This window comes from Sinocyclocheilus anshuiensis, unplaced genomic scaffold (genome assembly GCF_001515605.1).
Source record: "Sinocyclocheilus anshuiensis isolate Anshui unplaced genomic scaffold, SAMN03320099.WGS_v1.1 scaffold680, whole genome shotgun sequence".
NCBI classification, from domain to species: domain Eukaryota; kingdom Metazoa; phylum Chordata; class Actinopteri; order Cypriniformes; family Cyprinidae; genus Sinocyclocheilus; species Sinocyclocheilus anshuiensis.
The window spans coordinates 439,287-454,994 of record NW_015555783.1 but is presented as its reverse complement, the minus strand read 5'-3'; the positions used below and the strand labels follow the sequence as shown (position 1 = coordinate 454,994).

At 35.8% G+C, this 15,708-nt stretch overlaps 1 long non-coding RNA gene across 1 annotated transcript in view; it reads left to right on the top strand.

Moving 5' to 3' along the window:
- LOC107674783 (uncharacterized) overlaps window positions 1-15,708 on the top strand; it is a 194,474-nt gene that overhangs the window by 17,145 nt on the left and 161,621 nt on the right. The window lies entirely within an intron of this gene.

Sequence of the window (15,708 nt, the reverse complement as noted above, 5' to 3'; positions counted from 1 at the left end):
GGAGCAGGGAGCTCGGGAGCAGGAGCCCTCCGTGGGCTTAACGCGGGAACTGGAGACCTCACTGGGCTAAACTCGGGGGATGGAGCGAGCTCTGGGGCTGGAGCCCACAGCCGCAATCTCCGCAATCTCCTCTTTTGGGCTGAGGAGAGGGAGATGACCGGCGGGCTTGACAGCGGAGAGGTTGAGTGCTGGAGCGGCCGGCGGGCTTGTGGGAGCCGCAGCTGGCTGGCTTGACATCGGAGTGGCTGGCAAACTTGAGTGAGCAGCGACCAGCGGGCTTGTGTGAGCCACAGCTGGCAGGCTTGACAATGGCGAGGCCAGCGGGCTTGACAATGGCGCGGTGAACTATGCAGCGGTTTCCATGCTGCGGGGAAAAACAGGAAAACAAAAGAAAACATTTAAAAAAAACGGAAAACAAAACGGGGAGAAGGAGCGCCGCTTACTACTGTGTAGGTCCTGTATTCTGTCACGGTTGCCTTCTGTGGTGAAACGAAGAACGAGGAGATGTAGGATAAACTCAAAGTAAATGTCTTTAATGATCCAAGATGGGGTAAAACAAGGCAGGCAGGGACACACAGGAAATGCAACATCGACGTTCAATACCGGACAAACTCAGATAACACAGACAGGAACTTAAGTACATGGGGTAATTGACAAGACACACCTGGGAGCAATCAACAATCAAACACACGGGAAAACCAAATGAACATATAGCAAACTATAATGAGGACAGGAACATAACCAAATAAGGGCAAACAGAAACAGGAGACAGGAACAGAGGGAAAACAAAACCAAAACATACCATAAACGTGACAGTGGTAGGGTTTGTAATGTGTTAACAACACTTTTTTTGATGTGAAAACTTGCATGTGTAGTTGTTTGCGTTACAGATCTTTTTCTGTCCAAACGGGCAGTTCTTGGTCAGAATGAGCTGCCAAACGGAGCAGTCTTTACGCTGATAGTCGTGAGTCTGACTCTGCAAGGCTAGGTTCACAGATGCATCCTTGTACACTGCTCCACACGCCGGCAGGACTGACCTCAAAGTTATTAACAGACATTTTCAAGGCTGAAGTGCCGTTTTTTTCCCGTTATTACCAGTTGCTGCCACGCTACTGTATCTGCTCAGGATGAGGGGAAGGAAAAGGGCAATCAATGTTCTTGGAGAGGCTGCAGCCTGGCCGCTTAAGCGATGGAAAACAAATTCTGTGCCAAGTTCAGTCTTCATAACTGACACCTCACGGATCGGATATTGAGCACCACGATTTATTACCAATGAGAGCCTGACTGCTCCTAGAATAAAAGCAATAACTCACTGAGTTCCAGAATCAGCCACGAAATCTTTCCTAGCTCTTGAGATTTACTTTGACCATTTAGCATCCGACTCAAATGTTGCAGAACATCTACCTGAGTGCTTAACCGAATGAAGATCTGCTGCTGACAGCTGTGTTTCCTTGATGCAGAAGAGTTTAGAAGTGACTGTTCATTTATAAATATAATTATAATGAATATAATTCGATTTACGGTGAGCCAAAACAGTATTTGCATACTTAGGCCACACTAAAACATGTCTTAATGATAATGCATTAAATAAGAAAATAACAAACAAAAGTGGCATTGAGTAAATATTAAGAAAAATACAGAGTTCTGGCATGAAACTCTAGATGGAGCAGTCCGATAGGTCTAACTCAATCTGACCTAATGACATCATTATCACATGGCTCAGCTGATTGGTTCTCTCCTGTAACAGTAGCCAATGAGCTCGCTGCTCAACATTCAAATATATGACTAGTGCTTGCCGTAGCAGTGCAGCTTGCTTCAAAAAAAACTTTCCCCAGCTCCACCTGTAAAGATCTGCTACGAGGAGATTCATGTATGCTATATGGGGGTTATTTCATGTATGTTATATTTGCACCAATTCTGGCCAAATTATGAGTCCATAATAACACTTCCTTGGGTGAAAAATGTTGGGTGGGAACTGTTTATATCCCAAAATATTGATGTTGCATAAAAGGATAAGAGGAATTTGTGATATTAGCCATAAACGAAAGTAATTTTCGAGGTGGAGTAAGCAGTTGTATTTTAATAAAAGATTACAAAGATGTTTTGCACCAGTGAATCGTGCACAATAAGAGTAGAAACATGTATTAAGCAAGTAAATAGAGTGGGGTTTGATGTCATGTAGGCTTTAGGCTCAAATTACAGTGGTTTGAACTGTACTGGACTGTCTCCACACTGATCGTTATATGCTAACTAGCTCTTTGATTAGCTTGTAATACTACAGCAGTATTCAGATCACAAGCATGTCAAACAACACAACCCGTCTTATCAATTCACGCCTTCCCTTTTCATCTCTCCTCCTCTTCTTTACCAATCCTTCTCTTCTTTGTTCTTTAACACGCCATCTGAAAAGACATTTGTAATCAAACGAACCTCTGGAGTGTAAACCTCAGCAGCAGGTGGTCCGTCCTTGGCATACTAATGAGCAGGGAGTGACACATCAACACAGACCCAGACTTCATGCAATATGGTCTTTCTCAAGCAGCCTGTAAGTTGAAACTGCTCGATTTGAGTCTGAGATGTCACATCTAAAGACGGAAATCTCGCCCTCTTCAGTTGCAAGTCTGACCGATAAAAACAGATCGTGGTGACAGACTACACGACTGCTGGTGACGTTTCCTGTCACGTATTGCAACAGTGCAATTTGGCAGCAAATCAATGAGAAACTCGGGAAAATAAGAACGGGAGTTTACTGTGAACAGTTTGCATATTTACGTTTATTCATTAAGCAGACGCTTGTATCCAGAGTGACTTACAAATGAGGAACAAGCAATTTGTCACATATTCATAGTATAGAATGTCAGGTTTATTAGAACGATAGAATAGAAAGCAAGAGGTGAGTTTTTTTAAATGCATTGGATTAAGGTTGTGGAGTGGTTTAATGCTTGTATGTGTTCCAGTATGTTATTTTGGTATAATTTATTATTATAATTTTGAATTCGTTTTTCTTTTTAGATTTGTTTATATTGTATTTTTATATTTTATTTTTATATTTTTCATTCAATGTTATTTCATTTTATTAATAATAATCAGTTTATTACAGTTAGATACAATATTCCAAGTTTTCTAATTTGAAGCTTTTCATATTGTGTTTATATTTTGTTCTATTTCAGGTGAAAATTTGAATTACCGAAAATAGTAGTTTTTGTGCCGTTCAGAATTGAATGGAAAATTTGATCTCAATTTGAATTGCAGTAACAAACTGGATGCAAAGTTAATTAATTAAAATTAATTATAAATACACATATGTTATTTTTTATATCAATAGCTATTTTTGAATTGTTTAATTTATATATTCAATCATATTTAATACATTAACTTTTGCTGTGTTGAATTTCGTCTTGTAAATTTCTCTTTCAAAATTTCTCAATTCAAATTGCAAATCATTAATTGTTGGTTCTTCAGTTTTGCACAATCCTGGTTCATGCATAGCTTCAGTGAGATTTTTTTTTTCTTTACAATTTTAGTTTTTTTGTAAACCATTTTGTAGCTTTTCACAGTCAAATCATTTGCTGATGAACAAAGAAAACTTTCTGAAATTCATCACATTACAGAAGTAAAATACAGCATACAGTTGCAAACACAATTTAACTTTGACTTCAAATATCTGAAATGACTTCTGTATCCTTTGCTAATGAAAGCTCATTGTCATCAGTCAGTGAGTGTTTGTGCTGAATCTAAGTGGCTGTTGTATAAGACTCATTAACACTCTGCATTTAGTTTCAGTGGCAGGGATCTGGCGTCAGGGTGATCGATGCATCGCTACCTCAGATATATCACAAAGTCTGTGCGTAAATGCATTGCACTTGTCTCATTTAGCAGTCTTGCAGTTTGTCGCTGCGAGCAGTTAAACACCAGAGCCAGTCGGCTATCACTCCTCACATCAGGTGATCGCTCTCACAGAAGCCATTGCTCCTCTCTATTCAATAATACAGAAGCCACTTCGGCTACGGTCCCAGAAATTGAGGTTGCCTATTTCCCAAGGCAGAGGCGAGTATTAGCAGCTTGTCGGAGGCTTTTTTTTTTTTGCTCGTGTCCTTCTTAACTACATTATGTGCACGAGGTGCTTCTGCTCGTAAAACAGGCGATGAATATAGAAAGGGTCAACTACTGGTTTCTGGATGTGAGGGTACGGCTCTTCCTTTACTGTTCCCTTGTCTGCCATAACTGAGTTTAAAAACCATCCGCAGCATCAGCTGATTTCCTGTGGGAGAAACTAAAATGTTCTTAAATGAGACAGTGGCGATCCTTAGTTCCTGATTCGTACTGCGGCCCAACATGTACCTTCAGGGGGTCCGTCTTCCATCAGTAACGGGTCTCAGAACGGCACTGCTGTAGTTTGGGGCAAAAATGATTTGGACTGGCAAATTGAGCAGAAAAAAAGATTACTGTTACTGAAAAGGTTCAAATGTGAAGTAAAAGGGACTCTGTAGACAAGCTCTATCTTAAACAGTAACCCTCTAAAGCAAGCCTGACATTTTTTTAAGAAGAAAAAAAAAGGGAGCAGTTAATTGAAACTTTAGCCAAAATATATATTTTAAAAATCATAAAAATATATTCATATGTGCTTTTTGATGTATCGTATTTGATACATCAGGCTTTTATGGCTGTGAAATAGTGAGAATATGGTGCTCATACTCAATTTTAATTCAGAGGCCCGAACTGAGCAAAAATATGCTATTTCTTTTTGCAGATGCTGATATTTAAATGGCCAAAAAGTGAAACAAATTTTGGTGCTTGTAATGTAAATCAGTGAGATCTTTATAACAGACTAGTGTAACAGACTACTTACATACAATTATATAAAAATCAGTTTTCACTCTATATCTCCAAATAATATGCCTTATAAGATGATATTTAAATGCTTAGTTTTATGACCAAGACATATAATGGAATGCAATACAATGATCATATTTGATAATCACATTTGAACATGATTTTTCTAAAAAATTATATACAGATAATCAAGTAAACCTAAGTTGCTTCAGTGCAGTAAATGTTCATCTTAAAATATTACTAACAATATAAACGCTATTCTTATGTTTAAGACACATGAACCACAAATTGAAGATGGACATTTGTACAATTAGGCCTATATTAAAAGGCCTTTTACTCACTTAAAATGTATAAACTCAGTCAGATAACAGAAGGCATGTAGTAGGTTGTGTGCAACAGGTGTTTCAGAAAAATATTATTCATGCACATTTAGAGGACTCCGCAATTTGTGTCAACTATGATTCAGCAGGCTTTATATGGTTAATATTACTTTATTTGTTCCTGTAGCTCAAAAATTAGAGAACAGCATCGCAATTCCAAGGTCACGGGTTCAATTCAGGAAATGCATGAACTGATTAAATGTATGCAAAGTAAGTCACTTTGGATAAAAGCATCTGCTAAATGCATAAATGTAAATGATTCTCGTTCCAGTAGACATTTTGGTTGCCTTGGTTACTTTTTATCAGTATATAAGTTAAAGGCACAATATATAATTTTTCGCCGCTAGAGGTTGCATTTTCAAAACAATAACAAAGGCGAAGCTTGATGATGCTATGAAGGAGGATGTTCACGGATGAGGTAGTGAATACATTTTTTTATTACCTGTATCTTCCACAGTTATTCAAACAGTGAATAAATTATGCAGAGAAAGCGAGCAAAGAACATTTACATTGTCAAAGAACTTTTATGACTAACTTCGGTTTAGCGCGAGTTAAAAAAAACTCCCCTTATAATCGGTAAAGCTGTCTATACATGGTTTTATGAATGAATCTACATCTGCATTTTGTTGTTTATGATGAGAGAATTCGCGTGAGAGCTGAATTCAGTCAGCGAATGCGCCTCTGATTGGCCATTGCATTCATAAGCTCAACAGACTCGTGTGTGATTGGTTATAATGTGCAACACTGTAAAAACGCGTAAAAAGAATCATTGCGCAACATTGAGCAGATCTAAATTTAATGCTGCGGTCAACACTTTTCCTTTCATTTTCACTTTATTCACAACAGCCGTAATGGATTTAGTTTAACTGTACAGCAGCATTTGTGTCCGTGTGTTGCCATAGTTTCTATAAGCGGAAACTGAGGTGTGGACTTTATGTCATTGATAGGCGACAATGACCAGGGACGAGCCATTATTTAAAATTGGAATTTCTCTGGATTTACACATTTTTTGTACTTCCAAACTTTTGGGATAACGTAAGTACACAACTGCATGAAATATATCACACTGTGCAAGTCGTATTTGGATATTTTATGATGAAAATCTTACATATTGTGCCTTTAAAGTATATCTCTTATGTCCACCGTTTCCTTTTCATAATTTTAATCACTAGTTCATTATAAATGCTCATCTGGCGTGAGAAATGAATTTTTGAAAAGAACAAATATTCCATGTAGTCTTTTAATTAATATGGTCATAAAGCTACAATAAAAGCAGCAATTATAAAATAATTTTAAAGGAAATATAAAATGTCACACCACAGGACGTGTCAACTACTCATTTACATTGAGCCCTAATGAGAAAACGAACCCGTTTCAATAGGTGTGTCTGTTTTGATCTTCATTTTCAGACCTTTTTGCCAACATTGTGGCTGAAATAACAGCTTGTGGTTTAAATTCTGCTCACATCTGATTTTTTTTAAGAAGAGAATTACACCAGTCTCATCTTAATCAGTTATGTATGCATACCATTATGAATTCATCACAGACATGTCTTGATTATTTTAGTGTGTTTATTCACGCACACATTTAAAGCACATGATTTTTCATAACGCCCATATCCAGACTACAGATTTCCCATAGACTCCCATCTGTATCAGTGCATGACATGACAGACGTCCTGCTAATAAAAGTCATTCAGGACATGAAGGCTGCACAAATAGTGTTTTTGCTGTGCTGGCTTTCCCAGCATGCACTGGGGCATGGATAATTATTGTGGATGTATTTGGCTGACTGTTTATTGTTTTTATTTACTCTGTTGTTGCAAATATTCTCACTTTTAATAGCTTGTTTTGTGATTCATGTGATTCATTCTTTAATTTTCTTTCATGTAGCTCTGCGACACTCTACAATGACATTTTGGACACTGCTCTACCCCCAATATTCTTATATCAGTACCTCAGGACTACTTAAAACTCTTAACACTGTCGTCTACCCTTATTGTATCTGTTACTGCCACTTATTTGTATTTAATGCTCTGTCTGTGTTATTGTTCTGCCTATGGTCACTGAAGTCACTCAATATCTCAGTGCCCTCCACGTACGTCTATATCTGTATGTTTTTTTGTATGGTCCTGTTATTGTCACTGTATGTCTGAGCCTCGTCACAAGCATTTCAATGCCCAGTTTTCCCCAGTGTTAACTATGCAAATGATAAATAAATGCCTCTTGACTCTTGACTCTTGACTCATTCGTTTGAGTTAAGTCAAAATGATCCATTTTGTTGATTGTCAGCATTGTAGTCTCTCACTTTGATAACTTAATTTGATTATAAATAATTGTATTGTATTTATTTGTATGCATTTCTTTTTGTTGTTTGTTTTTCTTTTGCTGTGACTGAGATATTTGTGTGTTAATGCCTTATTTGTTAGAGTAGAGACCAGGGCTCATTTTATTTTCTTTATATATATATATATATATATATATATATATATATACACAATTAATTAATTAATATATATAATATAATTTTATTAAATATTGCTGACAACCAATCTTTATTATTATTCTTATTATCATTATTATTTTTCATTTTTATGTTTGAAAGTCACTTTCTGTATAAACATCTTCAAAAGCTTGACTGTTATTGCCATTATTCAATAAAATTACTTACCATGACCTGGCATTTATGAAAAGAAAACGCTTTTCCTGCAAACACATTTCAGTGTTTTAGTCTTTTAGTTAAAATTACAAAATAAAATCTTATGTAAAGTAGGTGTTTGAAGCCAACATACAGAAGCACTGCTAGAAAGCAATCATTTATGGATTTCTCAATGAGATACAGCCCTTCCCCGTGTGACAACTAGCCCTGGTGTGGCCAATATTGGAAAGTTATTTAGGACACAATGGTATGCAGTGGTGTGCAATGCACGATAATTGCAAAAATCCTACTTATCATTATTTTAGTCCATATTGAGATCACTGATTTTGGAATCATCAGGTGTTTTTAGTGTCATTGAGATATTTTAGTATAGACCTTTTTCCGCCATTACGAATTCTAACTTCCGATTGGATGCTCTTCTGTTGTTGCAAATATTCTCACTTTTAATAGCTTGTTTTGTGATTCATGTGATTCATTCTTTAATTTTCTTTCATGTAGCTCTGCGACACTCTACAATGACATTTTGGACACTGCTCTACCCCCAATATTCTTATATCAGTACCTCAGGACTACTTAAAACTCTTAACACTGTCGTCTACCCTTATTGTATCTGTTACTGCCACTTATTTGTATTTAATGCTCTGTCTGTGTTATTGTTCTGCCTATGGTCACTGAAGTCACTCAATATCTCAGTGCCCTCCACGTACGTCTATATCTGTGTTTTTTTTGTATGGTCCTGTTATTGTCACTGTATGTCTGAGCCTCGTCACAAGCATTTCAATGCCCAGTTTTCCCCAGTGTTAACTATGCAAATGATAAATAAATGCCTCTTGACTCTTGACTCTTGACTCATTCGTTTGAGTTAAGTCAAAATGATCCATTTTGTTGATTGTCAGCATTGTAGTCTCTCACTTTGATAACTTAATTTGATTATAAATAATTGTATTGTATTTATTTGTATGCATTTCTTTTTGTTGTTTGTTTTTCTTTTGCTGTGACTGAGATATTTGTGTGTTAATGCCTTATTTGTTAGAGTAGAGACCAGGGCTCATTTTATTTTCTTTATATATATATATATATATATATATATATATATATACACAATTAATTAATTAATATATATAATATAATTTTATTAAATATTGCTGACAACCAATCTTTATTATTATTCTTATTATCATTATTATTTTTCATTTTTATGTTTGAAAGTCACTTTCTGTATAAACATCTTCAAAAGCTTGACTGTTATTGCCATTATTCAATAAAATTACTTACCATGACCTGGCATTTATGAAAAGAAAACGCTTTTCCTGCAAACACATTTCAGTGTTTTAGTCTTTTAGTTAAAATTACAAAATAAAATCTTATGTAAAGTAGGTGTTTGAAGCCAACATACAGAAGCACTGCTAGAAAGCAATCATTTATGGATTTCTCAATGAGATACAGCCCTTCCCCGTGTGACAACTAGCCCTGGTGTGGCCAATATTGGAAAGTTATTTAGGACACAATGGTATGCAGTGGTGTGCAATGCACGATAATTGCAAAAATCCTACTTATCATTATTTTAGTCCATATTGAGATCACTGATTTTGGAATCATCAGGTGTTTTTAGTGTCATTGAGATATTTTAGTATAGACCTTTTTCCGCCATTACGAATTCTAACTTCCGATTGGATGCTCTTCTGTTCCGGTCTCCATAGGAACCAATTCAAATAGTGCCCATCTGTTTTTAATGTAACTAACGTCAGCAGCTTTGTGTCATCTGCACACTCATTAAACTTTGAGGAGTGAGGCACTGACAAATGACGGTCATTGCGACACTGTAAAGTGATGGCGCTATGGAGCCATGTGCTTTTTTAAAACATTTTAATAGGTTTAACATTAGATTATCAGCTCGGAATATATGCTAATTTGACTAGAAACACTGGAGACTGGAAATGCAAAGCATCCTTCCGGTTAAGAGTCCGGCTTCTGCATTCAGGAAAAACTTCTATATAGTACGTTCAGAGTGAGATGACACATTTTGCCTTTTGCAGTGGACTGTGATGACATGCATGTGAATGTGAGTCCGCTCTGCTCCACGTGTCTGTCAGGGATTAATCTGACTCCGCTGTGCTGCTTGAAGATGACAATACGTTTACAATATTAAACCATATGGCAGTGTAAGTCTTTGGACGGAGTCCGACGTGTGTTTTTTGTTGGTTTTGCGCCAGTGTGAGAGTCTGACAGTATGTCACATGTTTACACGTCAACTGTTGATACACTAGAGACCCTGTCCTCGCAGCTGCTCCCTTCTCTCTGTTTTCCTCACATTTCGCCTTCCCAGCGCCCCCTCGCAGCTCCTGCCTTTGACAGAGCCTCTGTAACCTGCACACAATGAAAGGCCCTTTCACTCGCTACAGACTATTTGCTGCTTGTTCGGGTATTTGATAGTGTCTGTTTCTGACTCCTGCCTTCGTCTGCACCTGTGGCCATCAGGCATTCAGCAGATATAATTTGATTTGACAGGATGGGTTCCTGATGCACAGCTCTGCTTCTTTGGTTTTTATGTTGCCATATTCCCTCTGTCAGGATCCCCGTGGAGAAAAGGCATTGGGTTTTATCATCCAACAGATGGGAATCTTATTCCCATATTCCATAATCGACTAAGACTGTGGTGATTTGAAGACAGTTGTTGATTAAGGTTATAGATTAAAGCAATAAGACACAAGAGATTATTCCTTATTGCTTTAGAAGTTGTGGTTTTTGTGTTTTTTTTGTAACACCTCTCCACCATGGTAAAAAACAATAATAATATATAAATGTATAAATATAATCAAAGATACCAATTTTCAATAAATTGTTAAATGTATTATTATATATTATATTTATTATTAGTAGTAGTAACAATAATAACATCATCATCATAATTGTTGTTTTTAATTTTGTCATGAACAATTAGTCAATAATAATAATAATAACTGTAATTAGGATGATTTATCTTTCACTACCCTTACAAATGAGCATTTTTGACATTCTGACATTGATTTTTAAAAATACATGATACAATTAATTCAAGTAGGACATGATAACCTGTGGTTCAGTGAGAGTGAGTCATCTGAGCTGATTCAGTGAGGAAGTGATTCAGTGCATGATTCAAATCAATTTGAAATACATTCATTCAGTTTGTTTGTGAATAGGACAGTGGTATCTGTGGCGCCCTTTCTTCATTTTTAATCTGTGAATTTGACCTCTATAGCAGTTATCAGTGGCAATTCAGATTATAATATACATGAGTTAATATCATGTTGAGGTCAGTTAGTTGTCCAGGTGTGAGTGCACACATTGCCTGTACTGTTTTAGCATCACGACACGTCTTGTTATTTATTCACAGAGCAGTTTAATAACCGTTCACGCGCTGCCTCTGCAATTGTTCGCATTTTATGAAGGTCTTGGCCTATTGTTCTTGTTTTGATGTTTTCTGTATCTTGGCAACATCGGCAAAGTCCTATTCTCACAGAAACAGATTTAATTTATGGATCTTCAAATCCATCTTTTATGCTTTAACTCAGGGAAATCCAAATTAGATTAGCTAAACTTGTTTGTTTGCATCCAGCTTATTTTAAATAATCTTTATACAACTTTTTGTGTATTTATGTATTTATTTATAAATATGTCCTACTTCCTCTTTATCACCTCGCCATGTCTGAACTGGCCAAGTTTCTGTACACCAAATAGGCGTTGTTGCCGACTGTCATGTTATAATATATTCATTTGTCTGAAAGGAACTTGGTTCTTGCATCTTAGTTTCAATAAATACTCTTGGAATAAAGTTTAAGTTCTGAAAGTTGCCATACGTTTCCATAATACAATGAACTTTTACCTCAAAAGATGAAAGAACATTTGATTCCATGAAATGAGCCCTTTAAGTCCTGTGCTCGGTCAGATTGCATAAATACGCCACTGTACTTCTGTCTCGAGGAGGTTCTGTGGCTTTTTAAGTGAGTACAGAGGGTTTGAGCACCTGTGAAGAGGCAGAGCTCGGCCCCAGAGGGCCTGATGGGAAATCAGAGCCTCCAACAGAGAGAAAATGACATCATGTTTGAACAGTGTCAGAAGTAATCTACTCTAATGATATGTCTTATGAAGATAAATGGGCAGAACACATCTGAACACGTATTGTACTGTCACCAGAGCAGAATAAGGATGGTGAGAGGCTTTGAGGAATCTGTAGGGATTTGTTTTAGTAACGATGCCCTGTAAAATGAGAATAATGTACTTTACACTTAATGAAATCAAAATGGACCTTATTTGTGTTCTTAATGTCTCCTTGTGTACATTCTTTTTCCAAATCCATGTCCAATTCACATTTTTCAGTCAAATTAGTCTTTCTGATTTTTTCCCCTTTATTTCATATCCTGTTCAGATCAGAAATGCATCTATTACTGAAGTAAAATGGATTTAAACTGCACTTTGTACTGTTTTTAAGCTCTATACCACTTATTAAAAATAATGTTGTATTTAAATAGAACACTAAAGTTGATTAAAAGTGACAGTAAAGGCTTTTATAATGTTACAAAACAATTATATTCCAAATAAAGGCTGTTTTTTTTTTTTTTATATTCTATTCATAAGACAATCCTGGAAAAAAGTATAACTTTTTCCACAAAAATATGAAGCAGCGCAACTGGTTTCAGCATTGATAATTATAAAAATGTTTTCTTTTGAGCAGCAAATCTTTGCATCACAGGAATAAATTACATTTTTAAAAATATATTCGAATAGAAAACAGTTATTTTAACTTGTAAATTCCATTATGTACATTTCAACAAATAAATGCAGCTTTGGTGAGCATAAGAGACTTCTGAATGGTAGTGTACAGTAGGTCTGACTGGGTGGTAAAATTGTACAACTAATATTTAAGAGAATTACAGTGTCGCTGGAGCAGCTGTACATGTTTGTGTTTTGGGGCTTTGTGTGCTTATTTTGAAAAACCTCCAAAGATTGCATGCTGTTGCAACTCAGTAAGTGTCTGGGTGTTCCTTAAGTTTAATTATATACCGTGAAGGGCCCGTCAGCTCATTTCTTTCAAACACACAATGGCCCGCTGCTCTTGGATGTAGTAATTTTAATCAGACCCGCATTTGGAAGAACATACACATTAACGTGTTATTATGTCAGTGTCAAGAGCCATTAATTAAAACTGTGTAGCGTATAGTTGCACTGGTTGGTTTGTCATCAACGTATACCATCTGTAATGCTAATAAAACAGTACACAACCACTGTTCACTAAACCTGTGCAACATGGCAAGAAATGTGCAATATATTTCAGCCTTTGGAGTTTTTCGATCAGTATTTTGATATGGATTTCCCTTGTGCTGTGCTGAAAATCTTAATTTGGTGTTCCCACTAAAAATGACTGGCCTTTTAAATATTGCTTGTAAATCTACCATTATGCTGATATTATCACCAAATCTTGTTTTCTTTAAATTAGGACAAGTTTTGTATTTCTTTTTGGAACTGACTGATCATAGACCACATTGATCTGAGCTTATGCACCTCAATTATCCATAAAAAATGCTTTTTTTTTTTTTCTTAAAAACTGAGGTGCATAAGATCAATGAGGACTACAATCAATCAGTTCCAAAAAGAAACCCAAAACTTGTCCTAATTTAAATTAAACAAGCTGACAAAAAGATTGAATCCAAGATTTGGTAATAGCATAGCATAATGAAAGATCTACAAGCAATTTTTGCAAGCTGGTTATTTTTGACCAGGAACACTACAAGTGTAACAAGGTGGTGGATTTTTTTTTCTTTTTAAAAAGTCCAGAAATTATGATTTTTTGGGATGAAGGTTGTTATACCCTGTGTGTGTGAGCAAAAAAAGTCAGTAAGTTTTTGTCAAATGCTATAACATTTAGGCTACTAGCATTTTCAAGAAAAAGAAAATGATCGATTATTATAAACATTGAAATATTCAACATCTTTTAAGGGCTGAAAAATATTGCACACCTTTGATTGACAATGCACATAAAAAACTATTTTTAAATGGCAAAACTCAAAATGTGCATTGAAATTGTTACAATATAAACAATGTTTTTTCTTTGTTTGTTTTTTAGTATATTGTAACTATTCTGTATATATCGCCCAGCCAAGGTTATGACTGCTTTAGGATCCTGATGTAATGTGTATTTTAATGCTTGAGTAAAACCCTCACAACCTGTTATAGTCAGACAGCAATCTATTTGCAGTCAGTTAGTGAGCCAGAGGAATAAAGAATAAAATCAAATTCATTTTTTTCCCCTGCTGCATCCTTTCCCAGCAATTCAATTTTAAACATCTGAGGAGTTCATCCGTCAAAGCCACCCATTCCCGACCTTCTGTAGGAGATTTTATGAACGCTCTGACTTCACCACTTGAATATTCTGTTTGAAATTTTAGCATGTGGAATTAGCATATGGTTGAGTGATAATGTCAGTGTTATGAATGGTTTTCAATAAAACCGCTAAAGTAATGATACTGAACCTTTAACAGACAGCACTGCTGGTGAACTCCTTATTTTTCATTGTTTTATGACAGCCCGTTCGGTTAAATGTATCAGTTCAGGCCTTCCCCGCTGAGGGAAATCATATTTACTCATGTCCCATAGGCCTGTCTTTAAAGTGTGAGGGAAAACATATTTTCTTATTCTCCTCATTTATGCTTTTAAAGCTGCACTGAACAACATCTAAAGACATCAGCTGAGTTCATTTAGACTGACCATATAAGCAGGACTGCAGATAATATGAAGTATAAAGCCAGTAGGAGCCTCTAAGCATATATGTAACTCTTTATTCCATTTTGTAAAATGCTTCCAAATGCTGCCGTCTTCTCTCCAGTCCAACCTTTTTTCTCTGCATAAGTTTGAGCTTGGTCCAATTTTTAAATGTTAAATAATAAATAAATTAACCAAGCTCACCAACCAGACTCAAGAAATCGTATATGCTCACCAAAGGTGGCATTTATTTGATCAAAAATACAATAATGTGAAATATTTTTGCAGCTTAAAATAACTGTTATTTATTTGAATATATTTAAAAATGTAATTTATTCCTGTGATCAAAGCTGAATTTTCAGCATCATTACTCCAGTCTTCAGTGTCACATGATCCTTCAGAAATCATTCTAATATTCTGATTTGCTGCTCAAGAAACATTTCTGATGATTATTATTATCAATGTTGAAAACAGTTATTCTGCCTAATATTATTGTGGAAACCATGATATAGTTTTGTCAGGATTTTTTGATGAATAGAATATTCAAAATTCTTTTTATTTGAAATCTAATATCATGTTGTAATATTATATACACCTTTACTGTCACTTTTGATCAGTTTAATCCTTGCTGATTTTTTTCTTTAAAAATAAAATCTTACTGACTCCAAACTTTTGAATGGTAACATTTACTTATATCTATACAAAATTTGTATTTATATATGCTATTCAGAATTGACCTGTTAATGCTTTTTAAATACAATTCAATTCCTAAATATGAAGTAAGGTTGCAAATATGATGCAGAATCGCAATTTGACTTTAAAGTCCCCATGAAATCAAAATTAAAGTTTTTTGGGTGTTAGTATCAATATGTTATCTATAAGGCAGTGTGCTCCAAAACAGTGACAAAATTTGCATTTAGAAGATATAAGCATTCAAAGCTTGCAGTTCGCCACTTCCGCCAAAACGGCTCAATGATTTTTTTGACGTCGTCACATCGTACTTCAGCTTCTCATCAAACTTTCTGCCCAATCAAATGCTCTCTAGAATCCGAAGCGCCCGCCCCCTACACTATAAAATAGACGCTGAAGCCGCGGCTGAAAT